Source organism: Phyllopteryx taeniolatus, chromosome 3 (assembly GCF_024500385.1).
Source record: "Phyllopteryx taeniolatus isolate TA_2022b chromosome 3, UOR_Ptae_1.2, whole genome shotgun sequence".
NCBI lineage: Eukaryota > Metazoa > Chordata > Actinopteri > Syngnathiformes > Syngnathidae > Phyllopteryx > Phyllopteryx taeniolatus.
In genome coordinates, this window is record NC_084504.1 from 26,100,853 (window position 1) to 26,109,150 (window position 8,298).

Here is an 8,298-nt window from a genome sequence, read left to right on the forward strand (position 1 = left end):
CATATCATGGCCGACAGCTATAATTACGAGTCAAGTGACAGGCACTATAATATAAATAGACACTCGGGTCCATTATTGAGTGCGCATATCGAGGATGTGGTGTCTCCCACGGGTGCCGTCTCACCTCTTTCTAAACTACTTGCAGCCTTTCTCTACCTACTTCCTACGTCTAAAGTGGATTTATTTATTGATTTATTTGTTTAATGTGTGTAAAAACAAAACAAAAAAGAAAGAAAGAAAAAGAAGTATGCACGCTACTAGTAACTGTGCGCACGTGCACACACATAAAGTGGCAAAGAGTCCTGACACTTGAGCGTGGCTGAAACGAAATAAGGTGTTGGCCCTGCAGAGTGCCAACCACACCGTGTGTGTGAGTGTGTGTGAGTGTGTGTGTGTGTAATGAGGAGCATCACTCTAGTGACTCCCTGCTGTGTGGACGTCTGCACACAGAATGCTGTTCCAGAATGCTGTTTTATGTGCAAACTAAGGCATGCTATGGCTATGGCAAGGTTAAAAAAAAAAAAAGGAAAAAAAGAACTGACAACAGACCACATCATATCATATATCAAATGAAAGGCCTGTACAAGGACTTTCCAAATCTGTAACTGTAGATACACGTGGATGTATCTTAGTTTGTCTATTCTGGAGTTCATGTCACTCCCATAAATCAATTCCACTGTGCACCCAACGACGACAGTGGAAACCCCAGATGACCTCCCATTTGTTCTGCAACACAGTAAGTGTGCTATTCATGCCCTCAATACATCAACATAAGAAAAAAAAAATTGCTTTATTTGTCATTATCAAATGTGTCATTATCATCATTGGTAGTCTTTACTCATTGGCTTGAAACGTCTCATACCGGTCGGTGTCCTGTTGCACCAAACAAACTTTTGTAAGCATGGTGGTCGTTTTGCTCTTTTTAGAAATGCATTTAGGCAGAAAGGAAAGACTGGAGCGCAAGATCGACAGGCGGATTGTCTGTCGTGGTGAAAAAGGAGGCGAGCTGAAAGGTGACGCTCTCGAGTCACCCGCTTGAAAAATAAAGCATAAAGTGGACATTTGTGCTTTTGAGTAATTGTTCAGCCAAGGAAACGATTCATTTGTGACGCGTGTCAATGAGAAATAAGACGAGCCCTTATGTGTCCTGACTGGCCTGGGAACGACTCGGGATCCCACCGGAAGAACTTGACAAAGTGGCTGGGCAGAGGCAAGTCTGCCCCTCCGCGCCCGCGACCCAACTCTGGATAAACCCAAGAAAATAGATGGGTGGGTGCATGGATGGACATCTGTATCGAAAATATTGCTTGTTTCTTGAAAAATAGAGTCTTTTCAACTTGTAAAGTGCTTATTATATATAATATTAAAAGTGATGTCAGGAGATGACAGATGCGGTGTCACTTACGCAGTTTACGCAGGGTCAAGGGAGAGCAATGCTTATTGTGAGCCGTCATTTGTCAACGATCGCTCGAGATGGCCACTAGCAGCGGGCCGGAAGATCCAACATGGCCTCTGTAGACACTCGATATGTGTGCGCGTGTCATGACTATGACCAGCTGTTTTTAACACTAACCAACTGCACTAACCTCACTAATCATAGTGGCAAATTGGTGGACAAATGACAGTATTTCATATCTACTAAAGATTAGTGAGTCGACATTCATTCATTCATCCATTTCCTCTAGCGCTCGTCCTCATTGGACAAACTGGAGTCTACCGCAGCCTTACTTCACTTATTATTCTTTTAGTGGAGTTTTTTTTTTTTTTTTTTGCGGAGTAATTTCCTTTCTGTTCATGCCATGTCTCCCTGCTCTTCCTATGCCGTGTGTGGCAGCCTACCTCTCCCTGTACCTACAGTACATACCATCCCACTTTTTCCTACCTACCTACCTACTTTTCTCAAGATTTTCTATTTCCTTTCCTACTACTACTCCTTCTTCGTGGTATTTTCCGGCAATCTGGATGCCCTGTGGCACCGTGCTGCCTATCACAGGTCAGTTTTGGTACTGCGCCCAACTTCTGGTTCTGTTAAAATGCTCAAAATCAAATCAGCTCACCAATGGATTCTCTTTCTTCCAGCGATAACGGAATCACCGAAGACAGAAAAGTGTGTGGAGGCGCGCCTTTACGCCACCGCCACCAGCTTCAATAACCCAATGGTCTGTGATGTGACCTTTCGCTGTACACTACAATTATATCACCGTTTCGTTGCGTTGTGGACAACACGGCTGTGATTTTGCTGAATACGACCCGGCGTGTTCTCGTTATCTCATTCATGCTTTTCAAAGACGGCGATTGGACCGGATGTCATCACATGACTGTGCACGAGGGGGCTTCCCTGTTAGGTAACACCGGTGGTGCACAAGCATAGCACAAGCTGTGTTAAATCAAAGTCAGCTGGCGGGGGAAGCGATACTGTGGGATTAAACTGTGGGATTTGCTTCCTCGCGATAGCTTGATAGATCACCTGCAATGCATAAAGGTCGCAACTTGGATACGGAGGTGTTGATTTACGAGTGCTCGACCTGTGTCTTCATTGCACGCGCTCATGTCGATCAAAGATGATCACGGAACAGCCTCGTTCACACAGAGAGGCAGCAAAATGCTAATATCTCCCAGCCACCCCCACATCTGAGTATGTGCCACTTAACAGAAGCTAACCGTGGTAACGCTGTTCGCTGACACTGCAGCTCTGCTTACCTTCTGGCTTTGATTGTTTAATTTCACACGAGACAGGTAAGCAGGCCCTCCACCAACTGTGCACAAGAAGTTAAAAAGTACACATTCCAAGTTACCTGTAAGTACCTCTCTGCCAGTGTCAATTGAAAAGGTTTATTATCTCTCTGTGAAGGCCAATTTAGACGGTGCAGGTGTACCCAATGTTGCTTCCAGTGAGTATAACGCCGTCGGTCGGTGCCCACGTTCATCGCCGACGCCAAACCATCTGGCACAAAGCTGAGCGGGTGACTCATCGGGTCTGCCTACGTTCACTCTGAGAATTCCGACCTCTGCGCCGGGGCATTCCTTCTTTTTCTTGTCCGTCTTATTGTACACTCCCACCACAGCGTTTCACTGCCGTGACTCACAGCTAAAGATGTGGGCGCAAGAGAAAATGAGGAAGAAAAGAAAAGGGATGCAGTGAAGGAGCAGCCACGGCCGTGTACGACGGCTTATTTTTTTCTCACCTAACATTTGTCATTCTAATCCTTCACTTCAGTATGCAGTACATAACCACTTGAACACGGTTGCTAGCCAAAACAGCAGCACCAAAGCACATTCAAAAGTCCCTCAAATGAATTACAACGCTACCAAACAAAAGTGGCTGACTTCCTGTTCAATTTGGCGCAGGTGTGCTTGAGACCAGCCAATTTCATGACACTCGGCCAAAGTGGTAGCGTGGGATCATTTATTCATGTATTTGTTATAAAATTTCCAGTGGGACTCACGATGAATCTTCAAACTTTGCGATTCAGCGTGAGACTTTCCCGTGCTTCTTGTCTTGACAGACATGTCCACCCATTTTTGGGTCAATGGGTAATCCTGATCATTTGTCCCAACTTCCCAACGTGAGGTTTGGAGGGATATTCCGGACCCCTGAAATACCGCACACGTCCCCGTGTTGAACTTCGGATTCATCGCGCTAGCTAAATCTCTGACTTGTTTTGACAGCTGACTCAAAAAGCAGACGGTCTTGATGAAAGCATGCAATCACTCACTCTCCCTCTCTAAATATATACATAATATACACACACGTGACTGGAAGTGATGAGTCGCCCGGCCGCGGACCGCGGTCCAGACGGGTATCGGATTCACAGCCCCATTGATCTGCATTTGAATACCCTGCCCATCTATTTGAGCTCTTATGTCATGGGTCACCTTTTTCCCTCTGCACCCGCTCTCTTCGTTCTGAGTCCATCTCGACGTCTTGTTTTTCCACTCAGCAGGTGCTCCGATCTGATTGGATAAACGGCCGTTTTCAGGACAACCATGACACAATTAGGCGGCCTCAGTGCAATTTGGAACGGCTTCCGATGTCAAACTAGTACGGCGAGAAACGCTGGAATCCACCCCGCATTGAACACGTCAGTCAAGAAGCAAACAGGCTGAACAAACAACAACAGTGAAGGACAACAAGGTCCTCCTGCTTTTACTTCTTAGCATGTTGGCTGTGGTAAGAAAGATTTTATTCAACAGGAGACTCAGGGCCGCCGCAGCGAAGTGGCGGCTGTGGAGTTGAGGGTTGATACGGTTGTACCCCAATTTTGCAAGTCACAGAGTGGAAACCAATTGTTAAAGAAAGCAAACTGTAAACTGTAAATCTTGTTGGTCACTGTAACGGTGAAAAGTACATTTGGAAAAAGGACCATGGAAAGTAAATTGTTTTATTCAAATTAATTGTAAAAAAAAAAAAAAAAAAAAATGCCGAAAAAATAACACATTAGTGTATTCATTAAAATGTGTATATGTGTGGTAAAAATTGTAGAATAAATCATAACTACATAAAAAATAAAACTAATAAAAACATGCAATGTGAAGCGATTAAAAATATATTAAAATGTATACAATGAAATAAGTTGCATAAATTATATATTGGAATGCATATAAAAAAACAACAATGTGAATCAATGATTCAAAACATTTTTGTTAAAATTTGCAACAATTAAATAGTATATTTTCTATTTACATTTATATAATTAAGGGACACGCAATCCAAGTTTTCCCCAAAACATATTTTATCTATTCAAATTAGCATAAAATATTTAATATATATTATTTATATTACATATACACATTTTATGTATTTTGGAAATAAACAATACAGGTTTAAATGTCTGTATTAGGTGTTTTAATACATTTCATAAAGTTTCATAATTTTATTAATTCTAGTTTGTGTCGTACAATCTTTTTAAAAAATGAATGAACAAAATATATCAACTTTTATGGTTACTCAAAAACAGATGGGCTGTGTTATCCCTGTAGTTTTTTCATGATCCTTTTTCCAGCCTAACTAATGAATCGGCTAACAAATTAGCTATCAAAACATACGGGAGATGTTCAAATAATCCTATAAACTAACATATTAAAACAAGATATCACCCGGGGGTGTCGTCGACTAGCCGATACGTTTCTTCGGGTTTCATAAGGCAAATGAAATGTGCAGGAGTCATTTGGGTGTCTGTGCGTATATCCCAAGCTATTAATACTTATTTGCTGCAGCGCGTGAAAGGGGACACCGAGCACGCTACGTTCGAAAAGCTTTTTTGCAGTGCACACTTGCTACTTGATTCATGGGTTTCCACACTGTGGGCTGGGGGCCTAAAATAAGTCCACTTTAGTTGGGTCGCTGCTCGTCAGAGTACTTTACTTTTTTATTTTAGTACTTTTTGAAGTATATACATTCCATACATTAATTTTAATGAACTAATTATAGTATTTATTATTATATTGCAAATGAATAATTTCTTGACTTGTTTATACTAATTTAAAAAAATAAAACATCTTACAAAATTCTCAAAATTGTGTTGCAGGTGTTTTAACTACATTAATCCTGATAACTGATTTTTAAAATTAAATACATTTGTTTCAACAATTATGCAATCCACATTGCATTGTATTTCTTCATATTTCATATCAAATTTGGGCAATTTATATTAATTTTAATACAATTAATGTTTTCAAATATTCCTCGATCCACACTGCATTGCATGTAGTATTTTTTGTGTAACTTGTATGATTTTTTTTCTTAAAAGATTTGTAAAATTCATTAATCCGCACAGCATTTCATTTTTATTATATTACATACAAAAATGTATTTAATGTTTTTATAGTAAATTTCTAAATATAAAACCTCTCAATCCACATTGCATTGCATGTCTGATATTTTTTTAAATCCTTATTGACATCAGATTGTATTATTGTATTCATTTGAATAATGAGTATTAATTTCAAAAGATTTCTCTATCAACATTGCATTGAATGTTTTTCATTTATAGTAATACTTTATTACACTATTGATTTGTTACACTCTTTAATAAATCAAATATATTTGAAATCCTAAATCCACATTACATAATAAATGACTTTCAATGTATATTGCCTGGATTATTTTACAACTTTCAATTCATTATTATTGGGCGCAGGCATGGTGAAACATACGCTATTTTAAAACCTACGGTAGCATGCATGCGCGCTAAAAGAATGTTTTTAAAAAGGCAGCGGGAGCAAAACTGAGTTCGGTTGTACTTTATTGGGGTGCCCCTCAGGAGGCTTTTGTATGGGTGCCCAGAATTTGGTGCTACACCCCTGGTTGCAGCTATTCTATTGGTGCGCTATATATACAATGGATGTCACTTGGAGACAGTGGAGAGACAGGAACAGGGTCTAGTGACAGAGTCCCAGCAGGTACCCACACGTGGCGGGGCCAGGCTTCATGTAGGGCACCTTTCCAAACGGGCATTATTATGGACTAAATATAGAAGCCTCGACACACATAGGCTGAGCTCAGATCAGCGGAAAAAGCCACAACTGCACTTTAGGGACAGAAGACTAAACGCCTGATTTACAAACAGATTGCCTGCTCGTGCTGTTGGCGACGTGTGTGAAAGTGATGGAGGCCGCCATATTTAAAAGCAGGTTTGGTTTCACCGTGGAACATCTGGGAGAGCATCGCAAGCGCAAAATGAAGTTTAGGAAGAGTTAGTTGAAAACAAAAACGTATTGCCAAGCTACAAAAAAAGAAATATAGCGTTCCGACAATTTGGGGGAAGCCAGCAAGCGCGTAAATCGATGTTTTGTTTTGATTTAACCAGTCCCGAGTGTGTGACAATTGGATTTAAACAGACCAGTGACACGGAAAATGCTAGCGTTCATATGATTCTGATACTACCGCCGAAGTCGTCATCCGCTTTCATGGGATTTTTACAGAAGCAGTAGCAGTAGTAGTTGCAGCGCAAAGGCGGTTTCTGACTTCATTCCCGCCATTCCGTGTCATGTTGGAAAAATGACAGCTTTACAGGTGGATAAAATAGGATACTACCTCTGAAGGCAGAAAATCGCGAGGTGGACTTCGTTCCCCCGATTCCGTGAAATCTCAAGTTCTACAAAGCAGCGGCATGTAAAAAAAATCAGGTGGAAAAACAATGGCTTTGCAGGCAGTATGCACAGGGCTTCGTTTCTAATAATACCTCTCGAGGTGGCAATTTGCCAGGTCAACTTTATCCTCCAATTCTGTCGTAGCGCCGTTCATACAGCGACCTGGAATAGCAGCTGTCTTTTACAGGCAGTGTAAACGGGGGGGCTTTGGTTTCTAGCTCCGAAGGATGAAACTGTCGGTTCCACTTCGCCCCTCCCCGATTCCGTGTCCTGCTGGCTTTTACAAAGACTGTCTCGAAAGGTTAAAAATGGTCAGTTTGACTTCATCCCCCAATTCTGTGTCAGTGTCATTAATACATAAGAGCAACAGGGGGAGGGACAAATTATGGCTTTTACAGGTGGGTAAAAATAGTCTTCTAGTACATTTGAAGTCAGAAAATTGCCAGGTTGACCTGATCTCTCCCATTCTGTGGAAGTGCTGTTTATACAGCAACATGGAAAACAGGCATCCACATAAAAGTGGAAAATTGCCCTTTTGACTTTGCCCTCGCGTCACCGCGTTCCAGATACGCTTTGATTCGACAACACGCACCTAAACAAAGCCTATGTAGGTTATCTCGCGATAACGCACGTTTGTGTTGTGACGAGTCACTCAGTTCACAGCTGACTGGCTATGAATCACGGCCACGTGACCTCTTCCAAGGTTTATTTATATCACGGGCGGGGTTCAAAAACAGCCACGTGACGTAGAAATACACCAAAGAGTAATATTGAAAACTATCATGGTGACTTTTAGCGCGGGAAATCAGCAGTGGCTCTCTAGTCGTACTGCACAAATAAGCAATAAATCACAAGCATGTTTTTATTGTGGCCGCTTCTCGGAATCAAGCAGATGCCCGTGTGATGTTTAAAGGTTAAAGGTTTCTCCGGACACAAGAATTGGTTTAGAGCTTTCCACAGGTGTCGGGATCACAGGACTCTGCCAAGGTTTAAGAATTTCTCTTTTAATGCCTGGATCAGACTACAAGACAAATTTGGTCTTTCCTTATTGCACTAAAGCAGACTACTGGCATAAAATCTTGCCAGATCTCGGGCAGACAGTTGCAACATTACATGACGTATTCCGATACCACTGCATCCCGTCTTTTACGATCACTGGGCTTTATCTTGTCAGATCAAAGACTGTTGGAGAGGCAGAAAAACTGG